At 48.9% G+C, this 25933-nt stretch overlaps 1 long non-coding RNA gene and 1 other non-coding gene across 2 annotated transcripts; one reads left to right on the forward strand and one right to left on the reverse strand.

Moving 5' to 3' along the window:
• Window positions 1-4621: 4621 nt before the first annotated feature.
• LOC121819228 (uncharacterized) lies at window positions 4622-25481 on the forward strand. Its single transcript, XR_006059474.2, has 5 exons — window positions 4622-5271; window positions 10531-15094; window positions 15348-15463; window positions 17370-17427; window positions 22694-25481. It is a non-coding gene; the product is annotated as an uncharacterized LOC121819228 (long non-coding RNA).
• TRNAS-GGA (transfer RNA serine (anticodon GGA)) lies at window positions 17217-17289 on the reverse strand. Its single transcript has one exon. It is a non-coding gene; the product is annotated as a tRNA-Ser (tRNA).
• Window positions 25482-25933: the final 452 nt, after the last annotated feature.

Raw genomic sequence — 25933 nt, forward strand, 5'->3', positions numbered from 1 at the left:
GGAAGATCTCAGGCTAACGGAAGCCCAGAGAGAGGAACCATTTTGCATCATGACCATGGTGATGGCTTTGAAGGCCAACCACGCTGACATCTGAGAACACTGCTATCCAATTGAACTTTCTACCGTGACAGAAACGTTTTATATCCATGTGGTCCAGTATGATAGCCCTTGAAACGAGGCTAGAAGGCTGAATTTTTTATTTAATCTAATTTAAATAGCCGTTTGTGGTGATTGCCTACTCCGCGTGCATGCTCAGTTGCTTATGGACAATAGCCTGCCAGGCTCTTCTGTCTAAGGGATTCTGGAGGCAAGAATACTGAGGTGGGTTGCCATGCCCTCCTCTGAGGGAAATTCCCAACTTGGGGATCGATTCTCCTGCATCTCCTGCATTTCAAGCGGATTCTTTCTCCCCTTAGCCACCAGGGAAGCCCAGTTGCCTGCTGTATTGGGCAACGAAGATATAGAATATCTCCGTCACTGCATAAAGTTCTGGACAGTGCTGGTCCAGAGAATTTCAACAGATAGCTCCATGACTCCGAGGTCCAGAAAAGGTTCTGCCCTGAAGACCCTTCCTTTCCTTCCTTCATCGTATCAGTAACACAGAGAGGGGAGCCTCTAGACTGGGAGACCGAGTACCTGCTTCGGCATTGGACAGGCCGGCTTGCTGTGTGAGTTTGGATAAATGCCTTACCTCTCTGGGGTACAGTTTCAATAAAATGAGAAGTCAAACTCTAACAGAGCTTTTAAGCTTTTATTTTTTCAAATAAAGACTCAGTGAGGCTGAGGTTTGGGGAGTCCTCTCCTCTCCTCTCAGGAGAGGAAAGAAAGCCTTCACTCCTGACCCCCCCTCCCCTCCCCCTTTTCCCTCCATTGCCCCAACCTTCTGCCACCCAGACCTCAGCTCCCAGCGACCCGGAGAACTTTTGTATTTACCGCTTAGCACTTGCTGTACGGGTCTATGACCTTCTTTAGAAACTTTTTCTTTATGAGTTTATTTTGGCTTGTGCCGAGCATTCATAAAATTCCTAGGGAACTGGGGGTTTAAAAGTCGGGCTTGTAAAAGGAGTAGGTGGGAGGGGGTGGGAACTGGGCAGAGAGGGGGAGTGGGCAACAGTCAGCCCCGGGAAGGCGAAGGGAAAGGAGAAGTCTTCCATTCTCCACTCTAGGCCTCCCCACCTGTGAGCTCTGAGTTGGGTCATAAAAGGGGAGAAAAAGTGGAGGAGAGAGGAGAGGGTGGATGGGGGGAGTTGGGAGGAAGAAATTGGAGGCACAGAGGCTGAGTATTCCCACTGGATGAGCAGAACTGGGCCCCGTCCTGATAAGGGGTCCCTCTGGCTTGTCTTGGGTTTTCCTTGTCATTCATTTCTCCTTTGGCCTGGCAGTTCCTCAGCAGGTTGGAGACACCGGTGAATGGCTCAGAGATCACGGGGCATATGAAACAAATTAGGTCTCCATTACAGCCACCCAGAGGCGGGTGATGGATGGGGGCCTGCGTTCACGGCAAAGCTAATTGGCAACACACAGAGACATCCAAGAAAGTATATTATTTTGCCAGACTTTGGAGTCATTGGGCTTTTTTTTTTTTTTTAATTGTAGAACATTATACAGCCAGAGATAAAAAGCACGGTAAAAGTTTTAAATCTAATAAAAGTATTTGACTGCAGAGTAAAAATAACATACACAGAGAAGTTTGATTTGGATTCAGGTTTTATTAATGTGCTTTCATTGCAAAATGTTTCCAATTAAAAAACAATTCCGAGAGCACCACATTAATAAACTGCTTGTCTTTCGGAAGGGCCAGAGATTTTGAAACGCAGGGTGGACAAATATACACACATACACATACAGTGCTACCAGGAGGTTATTACAACAACACCTAATACATCCCAAATTGGAGTTTGTTCAACTCAGACCTGGAGAGAGGTGAAAAACCTCATGGTTGAGCTTGGAGAAAAAGCACCTGAAATTTATTCAACATCCCCCTGATCTGAGGACCCCCAGACCAAACACAACCCTGGCCCACATGTCATCAGCAGGGATTAGCAAAGACTGGAACATTCTCAGCCTCAGTTCCCTCACTTGTAAAACAAGGCTGTTGGGTTCAGCGGTCCGTGAGGGTTTTAGGAGCCCTCCAGGGGGATCCTTATTGATTGTCCCCAAACATTTTTAATCCTCAATCTAGGAAAAGTTGACTAAATCTGAAATTGATTAGCAATAAGGACACAAAGCCATGATTGAAACCTGTCAGACCAGGGGACAGTGCTTGTACCTAGTTGTTAGTAAAGAGTGACGAGTAGTTTGAATGATGCCAACTGGAAGTGTGCAGAATAACCAGCCATCTGAGTAATACAGTATCTGGTTCCATCACTTCATGACAAATGATGGGGAAAGAATGGAAACGCAAGAGACTTAATTTCCTTGGGCTCCAAAATCACTGCAGATGGTGACTGCAGCCATGAAATTAAAAGATGCTTGCTCCTTGGAAGAAAAGCTATGACCAACCTAGACAGCATATTAAAAAGCAGAGACATTATTTTGCCAGCAAAGGTCCATCTAGTCAAAGCTATGGTTTTTCCAGTAGTCATGTATGGATGTGAGAGTTGGACTGTAAAGAAAGCTGAGTGCTAAAGCAATGATGCTTTTGAACTGTGGTGTTGGAGAAGATTCTTGAAAGTCGCTTGGACTGCAAGGAGATCCAACCAGTCCATTCTAAAGGAAACCAGTGCTGAATATTCATTGGAATGACTGATGCTGAGACTCCAGTACTTTGGCCACCTGATATGAAGAAATGACTCATTGGAAAAGACCCTGATGCTGGGAAAGATCGAAGGTAAGAGGAGAAGGGGAAGACAGAGGATGAGATGATTGGATGGCATCACCAACTCAATGGACATGAGTTTGAGTAAGCTCCGGGGGTTGGTGATGGACAGAGAAGCCTGACGTGCTGCAGTCCATGGGGTTGCAAAGAGGTGGACACAACTGAGCAACTAAACTGAACTGAACTGGTGGGCATGGGGGGTGGGGGGTGGAATGTCAGGTTATTTTAAGGGGGTGGTTTTCAAACGGACTTAGTGTTTGCAAAGTGAGTGGTAAATTAATCAGTTCCTTGACTAGTTCCCAACTAATTGTTTTTAGAATAATTGGTCATTTTCCATTCAAGCACTTATTTAACATATTTAACTTTTGTTTTCTGCCCCCACACAAGTGCAGTTTTAATGCTGATGAGGAAATGCAAGTCTAACTTGGTCCTTTTTAGGGGTTGAGCTGTTTGCTCACACCCCCTCCCCCGCTACCCCACCCCTTCCGTCCCCAGGCCTGGCCTACCTGAGTCAGTTTGGGGGAGCTGATATCTCCTTAGGGGACCTCTCACACACTGATTCATCCCTGGGGTGGGGGTGGGGCTGCAGGAATGCTAGTCATAAACCTAAAAATAAGCGCCTTATTCCCCTAAAGTAAGAAATCAGTTCTTTGTTCTGGTAGGGTGTCAGAGAGGGCTGGGCTCAGCTTTCCGTCTGTTTGCAGAATTGGCACTGAATCCTCATTCCAGTCCCTTAGCCCCCTGCCGTCCCTTAGCCCCCTGCCGTCCCTTAGCCCCCTGCCTCCCATCCAATCTCGGACCCAGGGCCCTGATCTAGAGCTCCCTGGAGAAGAGCAAAGACAGTCTTGAAACCCACAGGGTCACTTCGTCAAGACAGACACCCACATCCAGGGCTCTCACCATCTAGGACCCAGGGCAGCCAGCACTGCATCAGCTTAAAAACTCTTCATGGGTCCATTTTTCAAACAGAAGAGAGAAAGGGAATAAACCATTTTTCCTTGAGTGACCACTGATCCCACTCTGACTTGTTCTTCCCACACCTTCCGTGTCCCACAAGGACTTCCGGGGCCCTGTCAAAAGGCCACAAAGTGCAGAGCTGGGTCTGAGGAGGGTCAGCCCACCTCTCAGCCCACCGCATGACCCCACGACCCCTCCCGACCCCTGGCTCGGCCCCCACACCCCCAACGCCTCAGCAGGCTGGCTTGGTCTGGTGGTGACCACCGCCCGGGGCTCTCTCCTGTCCACCTTCCCAGGGCCTGGATGGCCTTTGAGTAAACAGATAGCCCAGCGAGGTATGTGATCAATTAGCTTTGCTGAAAATACAATCATTTTGTTATTCCAAGCTGATGAGAAGGCCTCTTCGGCCTGCTCTCCCAGCCTCCACGTGCCAATCAGCCCGTGTCACCGATATAATTTTCCACATAAACACAACCTTTGTGCAACATCTACTCTTGTAAATAGATGTAATTCCCAAACCAAATAACGCACTTGGAGGGGAAATGGATATTATGCATGCAAAAAGAGAAGCCGGCGATTTTTACACTTTCCAGGCAACAAAAGATTACCCCTAATTGCACCGGGGGAGGGGGTGGGGGAGCGGTCGGGTGAGGGAGGCGGCGGCGGCGGCAGCGGGGGATTCTGGGAAGTCGGGAGGCCAGCTTCCAGGCGGGGGTTTGTCCCTCCCTCCGCACATGTGTGAGAGCGGACCACCAGGAACTGCTTAACCCGGGATTTGTCCTGTTTAGGCATCGGGGAGAACGTGGTGGTTGTTGTTGATATCTTAAAGGAAATGGCAAGTTACTTAATTATACGGTTTGGTCTCCCTTGCCAGGAGGGACCCCCTCTCCAAACCCGAAACTGTACACATCCTGTTGCAGAAATGTCCCCCCGACATTCCTGGACGGGAATGGCCCCGGTGGGCCTGGGGAGTGTGTGAGTTCCTCTGAACCGCCCTGGAGAGCCTTTCTCAGTGTTCTGCTCGCTTGATTCCTGAATTGACTTAGAAAGCAGCGGAAGTTCCCAGGCAGCCGGAGGGAGAATGCCCGAAGAACCCACTGTGTAATCCCGGCCAGGTTCTGGGCACGGGCTGCCTCCTGGGTCTCCCTGTGTCACGGAAATGAAAGCCGGGGTGCCCCCTCTCATGCCTCTGGTTTCCCCATGTCCCCTGGTGTTGGAGGGGAAAAGCCCTTTGGGGTCACAATCAGCCCCCGGTGCTGGTCCCAGGCCAGCCATGGAGGGGGCGGGCAAGGGTGATCCAAAAGGGGTCAGCAGTTTACAGGAGGAAGCTGCAGGCTTGCGTCTCCCAGGGCCCCCAGCCAGCCCCACTCTGGGCCAGGCAGTGTGATGCAGCTTAGAGCTTTACCCGGAGGTGACATCTGGACAGTGACAGAGTCCCAGAAGATGTTGCTGACAAGGATCGTGTCTGTCTTTTGCGAAGTTGCTTCTCTCAGTAGGTGAGTGATCCATCTTGGTCGTAATGTTTTATTTCACCCAAGTTCAAAACAGTGAGTGAGGAGTCAGGGAAGGGGGCGCTGGTTGGCACACCAGAGAGGTAGTATGGGCGAGCAGAGAGGAATAGGCAGAGTGACCACAGGGCTCCCTTCCAGAGGGGTGGGTAGGCCCAGTAACACTTCAGCTACAAAAGATTTTTCTTTCTGACCACCCCCCCACCCCACCCCGTTCCCACCCCTCCCCTCCCCCTGCCCATGAAACTCGGCCTAAGAACCCTTATCCCCCAGCTTCCATCCGTCCCGGGCTCCTGAAGGCCATCTGAAACTCATTAGCTGCTTGAAATGATTGTCATGGGAGCCCTTGATGGAGAACAAGAAAGGGAGAGGGGTACTTTTAAAGGACAGCAATCGGGACCCAAACGCTGGCAGATGTTTGAAAACGGGGCTGTTGAAGAGGGGCCACCTGGAGGCATGGGGGCCACTCCCGGGCCTGACACTGGGCCTGGCCCCACCTCCGTGCGCCTTTGTCTTGCAGCGGCTCCAGGAGCCCAGGCTCTTTCGCTGAGAAGGAAAGACCAGTGGCCCTGGTGACACTACAACCCGAAACAGGACGTCTGTGCTGGTCACTTGATTCAGTTTCAACTTAATTCATGTACTTTGTAGATGAAGCGACTTTATGTTTATAATAATGAAATCATCAGTTCAGTTCAGTTGCTCAGTCATGTCCGACTCTTTGCTACCCCATGAGAAATATTGGAAATTATGAGTGTACAATATTAAAATCATGGAACTAAGAATCGTGGAATTATAGATTCTTCAACTATAGCATTTGGAATAAAAATATCTTTGCATTGTAGGATCTTAGAAACCTAGACTATTAGAATATATTCAGAAATATAGACTGTTAAGAGTTCTTTTTTTAGAATTCTTAAAGTAATTTATAGAACTGCAGAAATGATTTAGTTCCTTAGTAGCATAAAACTTTAGAATTATGCAAGTTTAGGATTATGGAAGCAGAATTCTACAATACTAGAGCACTGTAGCGGAGAAGGCAATGGCACCCCACTCCAGTACTCTTGCCTGGAACATCCCGTGGACGAAGGAGCCTGGTAGGCTGCAGTCCATGGGGTCGCTAAGAGTCGGGCACGACTGAGCGACTTCACTTTCACTTTTCCCTTTCCTGCATTGGAGAAGGAAATGGCAACCCACTCCAGTGTTCTTGCCTGGAGAATCCCAGGGACGGGGGAGCCTGGCGGGCTGCCATCTATGGGGTCGCACAGAATGGGACACGACTGAAACGACTTAGCAGCAGCAGCAGCTGCAGCAGAGCACTGTAGAGCATTGGAAATATGGAAGATAAATTTATGGAAATCTAGAATCATGGTTTTTTAGAGTCATAGAATGCAGGAATGGTGAAATGTTAGAATATTAAATTAAGGAAACACTGAGTGATAAGATCTTAGAATCACAGAACATTGACATCATGGAATGGTGAAATTAGAAAGCCATAGACTTTAACAGTCATTGCAGTTTATAATTACAGACTTATTGGATTATAGACTCTTAGAATCACAGAGAATTAGACTCAGAATGCCTGTTTTGTTAGAGAAGTATAGGATCTGTGAATTACAGAATTTTGGAATTATAGGCTTTTAGCCATAGCCTTGATGAACTTTAGAGGCAAAAAGGGATTTAGAGGTCATTTAGCCCTCCTCATGGCCCTGCCCAAATCTTCACCTAAGTCTACAACACACGCACACACACTCCTGTACTTCTCTCTAGACAACGCAGTCTAATTTTTTTGTTCCTTGTGTCTCGCTGAGCTGCGGACCCCCTTTCCTTCCTCTCCTCTCTGCTTTGTCTCTCATCGTTACAAATTCCTTTTACCCTCTGTTTTTTTCCAGGACAGTTTGCTTTGGTCTCTGCAAATCATCCAGTGTCTTAACCCATCATGCCGGTACCTTGCTGTTTCAATGATTAACGTATTGCTGAAATGAAGCTTTGGCCCCTTTGGGGTGGGGAGCAAGAGGGAGGAGCAGACTTGTGTGTCTGTATTTCTGTGGCCTCTGTCCCAGAAACAGCATCGGACAGGTCCAGATTTGAACCTCGGCTGCCCATTCCTTCTGACGTGAGAGCTACAGCCGAGGCTGAGACTGGGAGTGTGGCCTATCTAGGTGAGAGGAGATTGGAAACTATAAACCATTTCATGCTTATTTGTTTTATGATCCTCATGGGCTGGGGTTTACACAAATCAGACAACATGTGGATTAGATAATTTGCTGGGAATTAACAACCTCCGATGGTTATCAGTCTTGGGGGGTGACAGAAGCTGAGTGGATGAGGATGGTTCAGTGATGAGCTGATGATATGATGATATTATCATGTCCTCATTGGGGTTTGGAGAGATATGGGATCTTGTCACCGCCATAAATCCTCAGAGGGGGACAGTATATGTATGGCAGGGGGTGAATGGTAATACTCAGGATTTCATTACAATGTCAGGAATACTCTCAAAGCAGAGCTGCCAGCCTGAGTCACCCTGGTACTTAGAAAACATTCACTTCCTAGAGAATTTATCCCAAAACTCTGTAAAAGGACTAGGCAGAGACCATTTAAATTTGGAACCTCATGCTTTTTATCAAGCCCCGTAAAGAGAGACTCTGCCTAGTGGCTGCTTAAATTGGAGGCTACCTTCCTTGAAAATCCTTTTCTCTGGCTCAGCTCACGCACAGAATCCCCATTTCAGCCTCATCTGTAGCGCCCCAAGGCTCCTTAGGGAAGAACAGCTTGGGTTAGAAATGCCAAGAGATCTTGTGATTTTCCCCATAGCTGAAACTTTGTAAACAACCCCTTTTACCAATGTAAAATCTTTTCTTAAAAATCAATTTAGAAACTCCAAAGCCCCAAAACCAAATTGCAGTGTCCAGCTGGTTCTAGAAATACCGTTTCAAAGTAGCCAAAAATTTTTGCAAACCGAAATACTTCCCTGAGAGACTCCAGGGACATTCCAGGAGCACTAGCCCAGACTTGCTGTGTGCCTTTAGGCAAGTAGACCTCCTCTCTGGGCCTTCTTAGGCCCACCTAGAGATAGGAAGTTGGATTAAATAATCTAAATGTGGGAGCAAAAATATTAGAAACAGGAAAAGAACAATTTGGCTTTGTTTCCTTTTAGTGACTTGAATTTCAAATTAGGCCACTGTTTCTATTTATTTTTGAGGCAGTTCATCCAAGAATTACTGTTTTCATGGCTCTAGCTTTTGATTTCTGATGCTAAACAAGGAAACCACGACCCCAAACTTCTTCAACTACTGACGGCAGCTTTTGTACACATTTTCAATGGTGCGGCATATTGGGTTAGCACAAATGGCAAACACTGTAGCCTTCTCAATAAGAAAGAAACAGAGTGGAAATGAGCTAATGGGAGGGCCAGCTGGGTGCCAAGAGGTCTTGCTATGTGACTCTCAGTTTCCCTGCCTATAAAATGGGGAGGGGACGCAGGCAGGAGGATAGCAGAATATCGTCTTCCTGCCCCAAAGCCAAGTCTGAGTTTCTGAGGCTTCAGCCCTGCTTCTAAGCCAGAGTGTGGGTGTATTGTGTCCTGTTACATCCACAGCTCCTCTGGGGCCACCCCTACTGATCCTGGGGATTGGCGGGGTGGGGCCCAGGGAAATGGAGGGCCTTTACAAAGCGGACAATGGCAAATCCCCAATTTGTGGACAAGTCCCTTTCACTGGGAGTCTGAAAGGCCGAGGAGGGGTGGGCAGGGTGAATGGGGCAAAGAGGGTAAAGGACTCTCTTGTCAGGGCCCCATTGAAAGTCCCTGGACCTGTCAGCAATGAAAGGAAGTGAGTTAAAGAGGCAAATGAGGGGGCTGTGCTGCGGGCTCAGTGATCCCCCTAACGCAGATGAGGAATAAGACTGGAAGGCTCGGGCCACATGGACAGCCAGGCAGGCAGGGCTGCCCTGTAAGGCTGCAGGACAGACAGTGGGCTGATTTGCCAGCTCCTCAGTCAGGCTTTCTGCTTTCTCGATGTGAAGGCCAATTTTCAACAACATTGTGTGTGTTCTTGGGGCAGTCGGTGTGGGGTTTATGGCTGGAACATTTAAGACTGGATCTTTTTGGAAAGGCCGACGTCGGCAGGAAAGTTGAGGGGTGGGTTTGGTATCAGCTGGTTTGACAACAGACCCCGGACCTGTCTGTTGAGCCAAAATATCCTGTGGGGTCAGCCCCCAGCCAGCTGCTTTAGTGCCCAATGCTCATGACAGACAACAGCTCAGCTCTTCCAACAAAGGGTCAGTTTAGACAAACAACAGGTCAGTACAACCAAAACAGTCAATCTAGTTATAAAAATGATGGGGGAAGAGAGGCTACAGAAAAACGACAACATCAGTTCAGTTTTTTAAAAGCAACCATGCAACTTCCTTGACTATGACATAAGAAAACAGCCAGTCAGTTCATAGACACAATTGCTCTGCCTTACTCAAGCAGTCAACAACTTGGCCTGTCTAGAGGTGGAAACATTAAGAAATGACCCTTTGGTCCAGTCCAGTAAGACTGTGACCATGGACTACCCCCTGTCCAACACTCACAGACACCCAGCCAGACATTCTCCAGCGGGGGAATATTCCAGAGTCTTCTAAGAGCCACCTGAGGGGGTATTTCCCCATGGCCCCACTACCTTCCTGGGCCCACTTGTATTAATTGCACTAAACAGAAAACTAAATTCAAATAAAACAAGGGGCAACCTCTCCATCTATAAGCATTTCTCAGTTAACAGGTTAGGGAGAGAAGAGGACATAGTAACTTTCCTGCTTGTGAGAAGTAAGAGAGAGAGGAAGAATCAAAAGAGAATCGATCTAGTTTCTCGTGTAGAGCACTTCACAGAACATACTGGACAGTGTACTTGGTATCCATTAACTTGGAACTACTCTTTGATAATTATGCCCGATTTAAAGATGGGGAGACTGAAGTCTAGAGCAGCACAGTAGCTTTGCCCATGTTCCCACAGTCAGTTGATGGTATAGCTGGCTCTCCAGCCCCTTGTCTCACGCTGTGACTCTCAGAATTACAGTGTTGTTAGAACTTGGAATCAAGCAGTCTCACCTCTCATTGTAGGGGTGAGGAAAGGAAGCTCAAGCAGAGGAACCCGGCGTCCTTACTGAGAGAGCACAGAACTCAGGACATTTCCTGTCTCTGAACTGAATGTCCCTCAGTGGCAGAAAGTTCTTCCTCGTGTCTAACCAGACTCTCTCTTGCTGCAGGGCCAGCCTGGAAGCTCCTCCTCGTGGCCAGTCTCTGGAGGTGTGCGTGCTAGGTATGCCGAGCCTGGGAGTGGGCTGCAAACCCTTTCTTCCCCTGAGGTAGCAGAGAGTCTGGATGGTGGAGGAGAGCCCAGAGGGCCGGCTCTATGTTTGGTGAGTAAACATCGGAGTCGAATTTCTGGCCTGTCACTCTGCAGCCTTTCAGCGAGTGAGAGGCCAGGTGGGCCGGAGGGAGTTCCCACTGGGGGCGCATGAAGAGGCCAGGTCTGCAGGGCTGGAGCCTGGGGAGGGCCGGCTCTGGATAGCCAGCAGAGTCAGCCTCTGCAGGCCGTGGAACTTCACACCTTTGAAAGGCTCCGGAGCGGCCTGCAGGAAAAACAAACTCTTCCTCCCATCCGTGGCCAGCCGGCCATCCTTGGGGGCTCCTCATCGTGCACACGGAAACCCTGTAAAAGGGCCCAGTGTTTCCTTTTCCACTCCCCAAAAGGATGCGTGTTGGGCCGTGCGAGGGTGGCTGGGCTGGGCGAGAGCTCTCCGTCCACGGCCAGCAGGCCTGGTTCCAGTCTGACTCCCTGTGGGATAAGCCACCCGGCTTCCACCCGGCTTCGAGCCTTGGTTTACACATCTGGAAAACAGGGGAAAAAAAAAAACCTCCCTTAGAGTTTGACTCTGTGTGTGCTTTATGATGAAGTAAGTCCAGTTTCCTCTCAGAGCCTCAAGCTCCGCCTTTGTAGAGTGGGATGGCTACCTCTATTTTCAGGGTTCAGTGAGGCAAAGGGTGAACACGATGCCTGGCACGCAGAAGGTTCTTCCTCTCATCCTTCCCGTTTAGCCTCCCTCTGCGTCTCAGGTGCCTCATCTTACAAATAGGAATGATAATGACCTACAGGTTGAGAATACTATGAGGATAAGGGTGATGCCACAAGCATTTGATGAGCATTGCAGTGCCACGGAACTGTAGGAAAGTTAGAAAGCAAGCGAAAGAATACAAGGGTCACAGGGCCCCAGGGTTAACATAGTAAGTCTCACACTAGGGCCTGGTTCTGGTCTCGTCAAGGTGATGGCTCAGGCAGGGGTGAGGGGAAAGGGAGGTGTTTGCTGCTTGTCGGCACCAAAGAGGACTTCCTGGAAGAGTGTTCTGTCCAAAGGAGCTTAGTCTTTCCACTCAGGTCTAGTCTGCTGTGGACGCTTGGCTTCCTTGATGGCTCAGACACAGAGTCTGCCTGCAATGCAGGAGACCCAGGTTGGATCCCTGGGTTGGGAAGATCCCTTGGTGAAGGGAACAGCAACCCCCTCCAGTATTCTTGCCTGGAGAGTCCCAAGGACGAGGAGCCTGGCAGGCTACAGTCCACGAGGTCGCAAAGAGTGAGACAGGACTGACACTTTCATTTTGCAGCACAGACCACTGCTTGCTCCCAGCAAGTTGGGAGATGCCCCAGAAGTGGCCTCATCCTCCCGCCAGGGCTTTTCAGAGCCTGGAGCGGACAGTCAGAACTAAGACCAAGAGGTGGACAGAACAAGAGCGTATTCCAGTGGGATCTCTCCAGAGATAGTGAGTGCCCTGTCTCAGCATGTGTCAGCAGGGGCTGGGGGGCCCTGTGACAGGTACGGACGAGGGATCATGGCCCTGGGGGAGAGGTGGGAATATCTGGGAGTCGGCTTTGAAATCAGGCACACCTGGACTCACGTTCCCACGTTGCAATTCACCCTGGGTGACCTTTGGTTAGCCTCCTAACCTTCGTAAAGTCTCAATTTCCTCATAGGTAAATTGGCAGTAAGTCCTACTTCAAAGAGTTGTTTTGGAGATTAAATGAGATAATGCATGTAAAGCATTTAGCGGAGTGTCAGAAACCTGCAGGCTTTCCCTGTTGCCACGGAGAGGAAGGTCTAGCAGGCGGATTAGGGGGTTAGAATTCTCTACTCTTGAGGATTCTGAAATCGGAGACTGTTTCCATTTATTTAACAGCACACTTACATGATGCTTGTGCCAAATGGTTTTCTAGGGTTTTACAAATATTTGCTCACTTAATCTTCACAACAACTCCATGAGATCAGAACTGCTATTACCCCCGATTTTTTTTTAAAAAAAGAGATTTATTGGGGTATTGTTGATTTACAATGTTGTATTCGTTTCTGCTGTACAGCAAAGTGAATCCACCATACATGTACATAGCTCCACTTTCCTGTAGATTCTCTCCCCATGTAGGTGCCTCTAATTTGTAGATAAAGAAGCTGAGGCAGAGAAAGACAAGTAACCTGAACACAGTCCTATAGCTGAGGAAGAGGCAGAGCTGAGACTGGACACTGGTTCCAGAGTCTGTGTGCAGAGGAGTCTCAGGCCACATGATTCTAAAACGGCTCCATGTTCCTGGAATTCCAGACAGCTCAATAGTATGGGACTTTTATTAATTAAAAAAAATGGATGAGAAGTTTTGAGAGCAGGAGTGGGCACACTTTTTCTGTGAATGGCCGGACAGGGGCTTCCCAGGTGGCGCAAGTGGTAAAGAACCTGCCTGCCAGTGTAGGAGACATGAGACACGGGTTCGATCCCTGGGTTGGGAAGATCCCCTGGAGGAGGGCATGGCAACCCCCTCCAGTATTCTTGCATGGAGAATCCCATGGACAGAGGAGCCTGGTGGGCTACAGTCCATGGGGTCGCAGAGTTGGACATGACTGAAGCACCTTAGTATACCACGCAAACCATAAGCTCTCTGTTACAGTTCCCCAGCTCTGCTGTCGTAGACAATAGCTAAGTGAGTAGGTGTGCCTGTGTTGTAATAAAACTTCCTTCACACACACACACACACAAAACAGGTGGCAGGAGGCTCTGGTCTTCGTGCCACAGTTTGCTGGCTGCGGTCCTCGAGACAGAGCTCAGGGGTCTTCTGCTCACTGAGCACCCTGGTGGGGACTCCCTGCAGAGCTGAGTCTTTGGAGAGGCAGAGGGGTGGCTCCCCGTGTGTGGGTGCCTCTGAGTGTGGCTCACTCTCTCTGTCCTGGAGAGGCTGTTAAAAAGGCTCCTCTTTCCAGCAGCGGAGCCTCATTACTCATGGGCTGGAAAACGATGTTAATTTCCCCCAAGCGGGAAGCAGCTGCACTTGTGAGCTGGGGCTCATTCTGCTGCATGAATATTTATGGCATATCCCTTAATTAAGCCCAGAAATCAAATTTACCCTGTTCACGGGGGCCACAGAAGGCTATAAGGCCACGTCAGGAACCAGCCTCTCGCACTTGTGAAGCAAGGTTGCTAACGAAACATTTATGTCCAGAGCCGTGTGGTGGCCAGGGCTGGTGTCCACAGGCCTGGCGGAGTTGGGCACTCTCTGGCAGGTCAGGCACCCTTGCTTTGGTCACATGCAGGGGTAGACGGATACCTCAGCCGCCTTGCTGAGCCCCGCTGTGTGACTACTGTCCCCAGTCTTTGTGGGGTGACACAGAGGTAGCCCCAGGCCAGAGCCCCCAAAATGCTTTTTGTTTTCTGACTCCAGGATTTACAGTTGGCCTCAAAGGTCACTCTAGTGGCAACAGCTCAGGGAGGGAGAGCCCCTGGCTGGGAGCTGGCTGTGCTTTTCCCCTGACACTTGATCCTGTACAACGTGGGCAGGCTCACCAGCAATCCAGCCTCAGTTGCCCCATCGTCACAATGATGGAGGAAATCATGGGATCACCAGCATCGTGGAGTCTTCACTGAGCCTCAAGGCAGGCGATGGAAGAGGAAATATATAGGGGAATGGTTCCCCAAAATTCTGGGGTTTCCTTTACCTCCAGCACCTCCCAAACCCCTTAAACCTGAGGCTGAGGAAAGCCCACTCTGCCCAACTCAGTAACCTTGAGAGTTTCCGGAAACCATAAATCTTGGCTTTTTTTTTCGAGGGGTTCTGTCTCCAGAGACCTGCTTGGGCCCTCATATCCTCTTCTGAGGAGCCAATAAACCAAGCAAACACCATAAACCTCCTCCCCCAGCCTGAGCCCTGATGGAATCAGAGGTGGCATCAGGAAAGCCGAGTTTCAGAGCACGACCATCAATCAAGTTGACCCTGAAACCTCCCTCTTTTCATTCCAGAAAAATGGAACTTGCCTTTGATTTCTCTCTGCTATTGTCTTTTTCATTGTTTTCCTCTTTAAACTTTCCACAGCACCTGAGAGATCCCACCCTGTGCTCCTGCCCCACCTCCAGGCTGCTGGTGGGGACCAGGCCAAGAAGGATGATTTCCTAAGGTGGGTCCAGGTGTGTAATCATCCCTGGGCCTTGGCAATCAGCACACCTTGTAAATTCGAAAGTCAACAAGATGTGAAGCAGTGGGAACCTCCAGGCTGGAGAGGAGGAAGTTGAGGGGTGAGGGTGGGTCAGTTAAGGATGGCTTTAGTGCCCTCTGTCTTTCCTGACGAGCCTGCCCCACCCCTGGAGCCCCGGGACTTCCTGCTCTCGCTGTCCACCTTCACATGCTGAGCTCGGACCTGGTCACAACAACAGCCCAGACCCTGAGAGCACCCCGAGAGGCCTCTCTCTCACGACCTCTCACTCCAGGCAGGGAGGCTGCAAATATAGGGTGGGCTTGGCAAGGTCAGTGTCAGGGCAGATGTAGAGGCGATAACACTGGGTTGGGGTCAGGAGGCCTGGACTCTGGTTCTTGCTTTGGCTGAACCCAGACCAGGCCACACACAGAGCCCTGATCCCCCTCACTGTTGAGCCCTAACCCCACTGCAAGTTGCTGCCTTGCCTTCCAACCACAGATCACTAGGAGGTAGGAGGAAAGATCACAGCCTCCAATGGCCCATCTCAACCACAGGAACCACTTACTGCTCTTTCTACCCAGGACACCGTCTTCACTGGACAAGGATGCCATGCTCTTACTGCTTTGGAGGTTTGATGCAATGGGCCCTTCAGAGGAGTGACTTTGGGGAAAGTCTCTGTACTTCAGTTTCCTCACCTGTAAGTAAATGGGAATTATAATCTCCCCACCACCTTCCATTCCCTTGGTTTCTTATGAGGATCAAATGAGATACTGATTATGAAGGTGCTTTGTTAGCTGAATGTTATCACATATGAGAGGATGTTTTGAAATGATCCCATTGTTTTTGTCTAATCTCCTTCCTGGCTAGCCAGAGGATCTGATCCCCTCTAGAGACCTAGACCCAGGAGAAAGTTCTGTCCAGTCAAGGGGCCAAGAGGAGGCCAGGAGTTCTGCCAGGGCCCTACAGGGCCCAGAAAACTTGAGGACCTGCAGAATCAGATGGCTGAGCCTCCTTTGTCCTTGTTAAGAACCAAGTCTATGGGTTGGAACTATGGCATCACATAGCTGGCACCTCCTTAGTGCATCGGTTGGTGCTAATATGGGCCCACAGGTGATCTCAAAGGATTTGGGTGTCCAGGGTTGGGCCCTTCCTCCCCACAATCCCACAGAAACCCTCAGTCTCTGCCTGAGAGACTGAGGAGGCTCTACTGGGTCCTGGACACATAGGTTCCTACACCTAAGCACTCTCCTGATTTCCACTAGCTTACGTGTTTTGGGGAGGAAATGTAATTCACAAACTTCTGATTCATTTGCATTAAAGCCATCACAGAGCTTTGTAAAAGCCACTTGGATCCTGTTGGAGAACCTTGGGGCTTCCCAGGTGGTGCTAGTGGTGAAGACCCTGGCAGCTGATGCAGGAGATGTAAGAGACATGGGTGCGATCCCTGGGTTGGGAAGATCCCCTGGAGGAGGGCAGGGAACCCACTCCAGTATTCCTGCCTGGCAAATCCTATAGACAGAGGAACCTGGTGGGCTACAGTCCACAGAGTTGCAAAGAGTCAGATATGACTGAAGCGACTTAGCATAGGAAATCTAAGCCATTTTTGAAGGCCTTTTCCTTCTCTCAGGGAAAAAAGGAAGTCATACTGCTCCAGGGACACCCTGCTGAAAACATTCAGTATTTGCTTGCCCCACTGGCCTCTGCACAACTGGAAATGAAAGACTCAAGTCATTCTCCCTTGGAGCACAACAAACCTTAATTTTTTAATTTTTTTGGCTGCACTGTGTGGCATGCAGGATCTTAGTTCCCTGACCAGGGATCAAATTCAGGCCCTCCACTGAAGCATGGAGTCTTAACCACTGGGCCTCCAGGTAAGTATGCCCAGCAAGCAGAACCCTCCGTGATTTGACTGCTATCTGGATAGCAGACAGCTCTTAGCAACCTACCAGGAAGGGAGTATTTGCAGCCAGAATCCTGTGATGTTTGTTGCAGCCTCTGTCATGCTGTTCCTTCACCGTGACTACTTTTTTTTCCTGCCATTCCTAAAATTGTATCCGTTCTTTGAGGCCCAACTCCAACCCAGCCTCAACCTTCCCTTGATCATTTTGAGTAAAGCAATATCCAGCTCAGATTTGGTACCAAGTGACAGCAGTAAGTGTTTATTGAAGAATCAGAGCGTGAACAGACAAATGGAATGGATAGATGACAGAGCCTCAGATGGTGTTTCTCTATATTTTCTTCTTTCCGATTCTTCTTTTAAAACATGCGAGGGCCAGAGTTTGGCACGTGCACAGGTTTGACAAATACCTGAAGGAATGAATAAAGTGAAGTCGCTCAGTCGTGTCCGACTCTTTGTGATCCCATGGACTGTAGCCTACCAGGATCCTCCCTCCATGGGATTCTCCAGGCAAGTGTACTGGAGTGGCTTGCCATTTCCTTCTCCAGGGGATCTGCCTGACCCAGGGATTGAACCTGGGTCTCCTGCATTCCAGGCAGACGCTTTAACCTCTGAGCCACCAGGGAAGCCCCAATAAGCATTAGTAAATGAATGGATACAATAGTTTATTTATAGAGTATGTGATTTTTTTTTTTTAACTGCACAGCATGGAAGATCTTAAGTCCCTGATCTGGGATTGAACCTGCACCTCCTGCACTGGAAAGGTGAGTCTTAACCTCCGGACTGCCAGGGAAGTCCCTAGAGCATGTTCTGTGGGCCAGATGCTGGTGTGACAGCTGGGAATAAGTCATGCGTTCAGCCCTCATGCCCTTACATTTCAGCTGAGAAGTCAGGCTAACACAGAGAGTTGCATAATTCATTTCTTATTTAGTTTCTCTTGTGATAAATGCCACGAGGTAAGAAAACTGTGAGTAAATAACTGAGTGAGTGAGGGCTAAGCAAGCAGACTGAGGGAGGGAATGAATATATAAATGAATATCAAGGAGGACAAATGAAGGAATGATGAGTAAAGACTCATCAGCGACAAGAGAAAGTATCCATATCACATGATCTGGAGTTACGGTCACGAGGACAAGGCCGAGAAGCCAGAGTTGCCAGAAGTCAACGCTTCGACTCCTCTGGGGACAGAGGCAGCAGGCTAGGTGGGAGGGGCTCCCAGGCCAGTGAGCTGGGTCCTCTGCAACCTGAGGTCAGCACCACTATCCCAGCACCTCCAAAACTGCAAGTTGGACTTAGAAAGGTCTAAAGACTTTAACATGGAGAATCTCTGGGCATTGCAAGGTCTGATTGTTTGCTCAGCGCATGGAGTAAACCTCAAAGCTTTTACAATCACATGCAGCACTACTCATAACCTCCATAGTGACGAATCAGGGTGAGAATGGGAAAGGGGCCTTCCCAAGGCATATCACCAAACCCCTGACTTCAGGGTGCCTTCAGGAGTCTTTCCGAGAAGGCAGTGGCACCCCATGCCAGTATTCTTGCCTGGAAAATCCCATGGACGGAGGAGCGTGGTAGGCTACTGGGATACACAAGGTCTCTTATAATCCAGCCCTGTTTTCATCTCTGACCTCTTCTCCTAATCCTCTCCCCCAGGCACATGCTTGCCCTGAGACTTTGCACTCCTGTTTCCCTCTGCCTGGGGGGTATCCCAGACATCTGCAGAGCTGGCCCTCTCAGGGCTTTGCTCAAAAGCTACCCTAAGGCTTTCTGTGGCTCTGCACCTATAATTTTGTCACTGAACTCTTCCTTCTATATCTCCTTCCCCTGCTTTGATTTTTCTCCATAACACTTATCCTGGAAAATGTCAGTTTTCATTGCAATCCCAAAGAAAGGCAGTGCCAAAGAATGTTCAAACTACTGCACAATTGCACTTATCTCATATGCTAGCAAAGGAATGCTCAAAATTCTCCAAGCCAAGCTTCAACAGTACATGAACTGTGAAATCCCAGATGTTCAAGCTGGATTTAGAAAAGGCAGAGGAACCAGAGATCAAATTGCCAACATTCACTGGATCATCGAAAAAGCAAGGGAGTTCCAGAAAAACATCTACTTCTGCTTTACTGGCTACGCCAAAGCCTTTGATTGTGTGGATCACAACAAACTGTGATTCTTCAAGAGATGGGAATACCAGACCACCTTACCTGCCTCCTGAGAAATCTGTATGCAGGTCAAGAAGCAACAGTTAGAACTGAACTTGGAACCACAGACTGGTTCCAAATTGGGAAAGGAGTATGTTAAGGCTGTATACTGTCACCCTGCTTATTTAACTTATGTGCAGAGTACATCATGTGAAATATCAGTCTGGATGAAGCACAAGCTGGAATCAAGATTGCTGGGAGAAATATCAATAACCTCAGATATGCAGATGACACCACCCTTATGGCAGAAAGTGAAGAGGAACTAAAGAGCCTGTTAATGAAAGTGAAAGAGGAGAGTGAAAAAACTGGCTTAAAACTCAACATTCAAAAAACAAAAATCATGGTATCCGGTCCCATCACTTCATGGCAAATAGATGCAGAAACAATGGAAACAGTGAGAGACTTTATTTTGGGGGGCTCCAAAATCACTGCAGATGGTGACTGCAGCCATGAAATTAAAAGATGCTTGCTCCTTGGAAGAAAAGCTATGACCAATCTAGATAGCATATTAAAAAGCAGAGACGTTACTTTGCTGACAAATGTCCATCTAGTCAAAGCTATGGTTTTTCTAGTAGTCATGTATGGATGTGAGAGTTGGACTATAAAGAAAGCTGAGTGCTGAAGAATTGATGCTTTTGAACTGTGGTGTTGGAGAAGACTCTTGAGAGTCCCTTGGACTGCAAGGAGATCCGACCAGTCAATCCTAAAGGAAATCAGTCTTGAATATTCATTGGAGCAACTGATGCTGAAGCTGAAACTCCAATACTTTGGCCAGCTGATGCAAAGAACTGACTCACTGGAAAAGACCTTTATGCTGGGAAAGATTGAAGGCAGGAGGAGAAGGGGCCGACAGAGGATGAGATGGTTGGATGGCATCTCTGACTCTATGGACATGAGTTTGAGCAAGCTCCAGGAGCTGGTAATGGACAGGGAAGCCTGTCCTGAACTGAGCAACTCAGTTCATGCGTCTGACTCTTTGTGACCCTGTGGACTGCAGCATGCCAGGCTCCTCTGTCTAATGCTCTGAAGATTTTTCTTATTTTGTTGATCCTGTTTTTCCTGCTAGGATGCCGACTCAAGGAGGGCAGGGGTTTTGGTTTGCTTTGTTCCCTGCTGTATCCCCGCAGCTGGCATATAGCCTGCCCACTAAATACGTAATGAATAGATAGGTGCCCACTGCATGTGTATATACTGAATGGATAAATGGAGTGAAGTCTCCAATCCAGCCTCTTCTCTCTGCCTAAAAGCTGCTATCACTATCTTGTCTTGCTTGGACATTGCAACAACCTCCTCCTTGACCCTCAGCCTCTTCCTCACCCTAGCCTTCTCCCTGACCTCTCAGCCTCCTCTTGACCCCCAGATGCCTCTTTGATCCAGGGTGCTTTCTTCTATGATAACTATGACCACATCATTCCTCTTCTGGAAACTCTTTCCTATCCCCCTTTTGTTTTCTCTCGATTCTGTCTTTCCTGATCGTGTAAAATGTCATATAAGATGTGTCTGATGCACAGCACCCGGAAAGTGGTAGTTACTATTATCCCTGAAGCAAAGGCATCCGGTTTAAAGTTGTGGTGAGGAGGGAGGGGACTGTTTCAGGGTGTGGGCGGGGGGTGTGCAAACAGCATGGACAAGCACGTGGGGGTGGCAGCTGGGTGGCACGAGCAGAGGGACTGTGGTAGACTGGGCTTGCCGGCAGGCCGACTTCAGTAGGAGAACCCTGGCCACTGGGTGAGAGAAGCAGTTGGGTCAGATCCCAGAAGGTACTGACTACAAAAGCAAGGAGCTCTGCCCCGTTCTATAGGCACAGGAAACCTCTGAGTGCTCCTTCACCAACTTCGAACAGTTTGCAAACCTGCTGAGGAGCCAAGTGCTGCAGTGGACACTTTGATACACAGCCTTCAGGAGAGTCCTTATAACAGTCCTTTGAGATCCATTATTGGCTCCATTTTATGTATGGGGAAACCAACACTCCAGAAAGGTCGGGTAACTTTCCCCAGACAACCAGATACAGCAGAAATTTGAAACCAGGTGACATGAAATCTTTGTGTCTTTTTGTCCCCTAGGAGTGTTTGTTATTTTTGTTATTTAGTCACTCAGTCATGTCTGACTCTTTATGACCCCGTGGACTGCAGCCTGCCAGGCTCCTCCGTCCATGGGGTTTCCCAGGCAAGAATACTGGCGTGAGTTGCCATTTACTTCTCCAGGGGATCTTCCTGACCCAGGGATTGAAGCCACGTCTCCTGTGAGTCTACTGCATTGCAGGTGGATTCTTTACCACTGAGCCACCGGGGAAGCCCTCCCCCAGAGGCCTGCATGCATGCATGCTAAGTCACTTCAGTCGTGTCCGACTCTGTGCGACCCCATGGACAGCAGCCCATCAGGCTCCTGTGTCCACGGATTCTCCAGGCAAGAACACTGGAATGGGTTGCCGTTTCCTTCTCCACCCCCCAGAGGCCTAGTGCTCGTTAAATGCTTGTTGACTGAATTCCAGTGTTGCATAGAGCTATTCCCAACACCCAGGAGGGTGATGCTGTTGCACGCTAACAGCGGCGCCTTCCTTCTTCCCAAAACAGCCTCCGAAGCTTCAAGCTGCGAACTGCGCCTTCACACCACCGTCTGTGGCTTTGGGAGTCAAGGGGAGAATTCACAGTACTTTGGAAAACACATTTTCTTTAAAGGAAGAATTTTTTGTTTTCATTTCAAACAGCGCTGGCTGGTGACGAGTGGTGAGGAGAGGCGCCCTGTTTTCCATCCTCACACCTATTTCCAGGTGGGGGCAGGGAAGGCTCCAGCCCGAAATGTTATTTCAAAACCTTTCCGGGCCTTGCAGCTCCATTTCCAGGCCACATGCCTCAAAGAAAAGCACGATTTCCCATTACGTCGTGTTTTGCCCTTTCTGGTCTGAGCACCTTTCAAAGGGGGACAACCCAGCCTGTTCCAACATTCCCTCCGGCCCCATAAATAGAGCCGCATCGTGTGATGTAGGGCGCCCGATGGCCCTGCTCCCAATAGGCATGCTTGCCAAGAGCCGCAAACTCAGGCCACTCCTCCCAGGCCCTCAAGAGATAGAAGACAAAACTGGTGTGACATGAATGCTCCCTGCCTGCTCTCTGCCATCTGAGGCACATTCCTGAAAGGCGCAAGGCCAGCAAAGTCTTGTCATCTGTTGGGGATGTGAACAGAGGTAGATCACGTGCTCCCTGCCGGGGAAGGCCACGTTTAGACACTCCCGGATAGCCAGCTGCCACTTTATTAACAGAAAGTATCCCCATCTGAACCAGGCTGGGAAAGAAAATATTTATGCTTGCCTGTCAGGAGGACCTTCATTTTTCTTCCAAGGGAGCCAGCCAGGGTGCTGGCCCAGGGATGAAGGAATGTGACATTTCTGTGGGGCTTCTCCAAGCTCTTCTCTGGTCTGGGGTTGATGGAAACTCCAGAATATCCACAGGAGAGCTCTAGACAAGTATGAGGGGCTTCAGGAGGACTGGATGTGGGAGCCCAAGAGAGGTAGGTCAGGGCAAACAGAACACACCCTGGACCCTGTTAAGCTGTGAATGAGCTATCTGGGTGTGGATGTGGAGGCTGCAGTTAAGAGATCCTGTCCAAATGCACCTTGAAATGACTCCAGTATTGACTAAAAACACGGAGCTACATTAATCTGAGGAGTGACTTTGTATGGAGAATAAAATAATCTTACACCGTTAGAAACTGTCAACACGGGAGCTGAACCTGTCATTTAAGCTGGGCACATATTAAAACCAGTTTGTGTTATTGTTCTGATCATGGTCATTATTTTGTACGAAAGTCACAACCAGTTCTTTAACAATTTCAGGGATACCTGTGGATCTGAGCCTGGGGAACTGTGTAGGACTCCTGGAGACAACTACACGCACCGATGATGGTGACTGAGTAATAAGGCTCAGAGCTGCACAAGCCACGTGGCCCTGGCGAATGGAGGCTTTGGCCTCATGGGCATAGCAGGAGGGCGAGGCTCACCGCTTATTCCCAACAGATCATGCATATTGGAGTTAGAAGTGTGTTACTTGCTCAGTCATGTCTGACTCTTCGCGACCCCATGGACTGTAGCCCTCCAGGCTCCTTTGTCCATGGGATTTTCCAGGCAAGAATACTGGAGTGGGTTACCATTCCCTTCTCCATGGGATCTTCCCTACCCAGGGATTGAACTCTGGTCTCCTGAATTGTAGGCAGAGTTTTTACTGTCTGAGCCACCAGGGAGTCAGGAGACCTGGGTCCAAATCCAAACTCTACCTTGTAGAGTTGTGCAACTAACTCTGAGCACCTTATTTAAGATTTAATCTCTCCTGCTCCTTCCAGCCCATAGCAGCTGCTGAAAGGAAGTGGACAGAGGGGCTTGGAGGCTCTCTGGGAGCTAATACATGTCTCCCTCAGGGGGAAGGGGACTATCTTGAGAATAACGGGCGCTAATTACCTCTGTAAAACACAGCACAGTGAGAGCTCAGTAAGTGATTCCAGAAGCAGTGGTAGGGATAACACCCATTACTCCCCATCTAGAAGTGTATCAGTAATTTTTGCTGATACCTGAATTAATATTTGCAAATGTGTGCAAGCGTAATTCCTAGTTCACACCTGTATTAGTCTACTTGGGCTGCTATAACAAAAACCCACAGATTGAGAGGTTTAAACGAAAGACATTTATTTTCTCACGGTTCTGGAGGCTGAAAAGTCTAAGAGCAAGTTGCTGGCAGATTTGTTTCTGGCTTGCACTTGGCCACCTTCTCACTGTGACCTCACAGGGTACAGAGAGCAGCTCTCATCTTTCTTCCTCTTCTTATAAGAATACCAATCCCTTCATAGGGGCCCCACCCTCATGATTTCATCTAACTTAATTGCCTCCCTGAGGCCCTATCTCCTAATACCATCACATTGGGGGTTGGGGCTTCAACATATAAATTTGGGGGGAGGACACAAATATTCAGTCCATAACAGTATCTGTATGTGACATCTGTTAATTCATATCTGTATCTGCTTATGAACTAGTATATTGTCTTAATGCCCACTTATGTCTTGTAAGTTAAAACAGAACAGTGGTGGCACAGGAGCTTACATACTTTAGTGTGTGCCTCCGTGTAGACCTGTGTGTGCCTGAGAGCCTAGCACAGGTTGACGTCATGGGCTTAGGCCGCCTGTGCAAGTGATCCATGTGTGATATGTGTACACATGTGTATACAAGCCTGGGAAGGGCATGACTCCGACTGCTGTAGGCAGCTGCCCTTTAGCCCAGCCTGGCAGGGCTCCTGCTCCTTCCAGCCCATAGCAGCTGCTGAAAGGAAGCAGACAGAGGGGCTTGGAGGCTCTCTGGGACCAGGGATCTGTCAAGCCCGAGATCCTTAGCTGCAGGTCTGCCTGTTCTACACTGCAGAGGAACCCCAGCCTGAGAGCACAGTGTGCCTGGAGAGGGGACATGGAGCCTCTCTTTGACGTGGGGAACTTGATTCGCTCATCTTCATCCAGCAGGAGACCCATCTTCACCTATTCAAATGAATCATTTATCTCATTTAGAGCCTTCCAAGCTTCAGCCCAAATGACATTTGCTTAGCAATTGGCCTGTTTGAAAAGCCGACGTATTAGAGCCAAACACTGCACCATCTTTCTGAGCTGGGGGCACGGGGAGACAGGCCCGTGGGATACAGCAGGAGGGAGGTGGGGGGTGTTCAGTCGGTCAAGGATCCTACGGAAACAGGCAAACACATTATCCACTCCAATACAGGCAATTTCCCTCCCCCCACCCCCCCCACCCCAGGGTGGCTAATTAGCTGGTGGCTGCCCGGGCTCTGTACTTGACTTGCAGAATTAGAATGCTCAGCACAGAGATCCATGTTTATGCTCAAAATCATCGTCCCTCTTCCCCAACCAGGAGAGGAGCTCTGACTGTGAGTTCTGGGTCCTGGAGACTGCTCAACTGGCATTTCAGGGGCCTGGATGGAGCTCCTCCTCCACAGAAACTCCTGCTCTGTTGGAGGCCTCAGAAAATGGCAGGCTCACCAATGCAGGCACACAGGACATATCCACACACGAGCATAAAGTCTCCTCACGTATGTAAACGTGATGCTGAGGCACAGCCACAACAAATTCACCCAGAGGCATAGGTACCCACCCTTGGAGACACGCATGTGCTCCCAGCACGTCTGTTCACAGATGCCCAGAGACACACACGGAAACACACTTGCATGTGTGCATGTAGACACTTGCCTAGACTTACAGGCATGTGGTGCATCCCCTTCACAGGCCGCCTGGACCAGGATACGCATGGAGACAGGGAAGCTGCTTAAATCTGCAGGAACAAAAATTCTTAGAACCTAACCTCAGTGGTTCTCAATCAGAATCAGGTATGGGATTATATGTGAATGATACACTGGAGAAGATAGCTGGTATCAGATTCAGAAATCAAGCAAATCAGAATTCTATCAGAATCACCAGGGAGTTTTATATAAATCCTCATGCCGGGCTCCCCCAGAATCTGACAAGCCACTGGGTGAGGCTTGTGATATTGCGGTAGTGTGGTGAATTTTAAAATGTTCCCTTGTATAATGAACAAAGAACAGTTTTATCATAAAAAAATAAAATTAAATGGCACCTTGCTGACTCTTAGGAAAAAGACCAGTTTGATTGAGAACTGTTAGGATTTTTTAAAAAGGGATGGCTTTTTCATTTTCTTTCAAGAACACAGAATAATTCTGAACTTTTTCCTAGTTGGCTTCCTTATATCTTTATTGAACAGATAGGAATGGTGACAACAGATACACCTTGTCTAGATTTTGATTCAATTACAGACGTTTCAGATTCACTGTCTAGCCTGGAGGTCCCACCCTTTCCTGCTACAGAGAGGGAAACTGAGGCCCGGGCAGGGCAAGCTACTGCTCAAACTCATCCAGCTATTAGTGATTTCTGTGCGCTAATGTATGGCACGCACACGGAAGGAGCTCAACAAATGTTAGCTGCTATATTATGATGACGATTGTTAATATTATCGCTATTCTAATCTTAAGTCATCGTCACCAGCAGAGCAAGACTAAGAATCCAGATCTTCCTC

The sequence above is a fragment of the Ovis aries genome, chromosome 1 (assembly GCF_016772045.2).
Source record: "Ovis aries strain OAR_USU_Benz2616 breed Rambouillet chromosome 1, ARS-UI_Ramb_v3.0, whole genome shotgun sequence".
Taxonomy (NCBI): domain Eukaryota; kingdom Metazoa; phylum Chordata; class Mammalia; order Artiodactyla; family Bovidae; genus Ovis; species Ovis aries.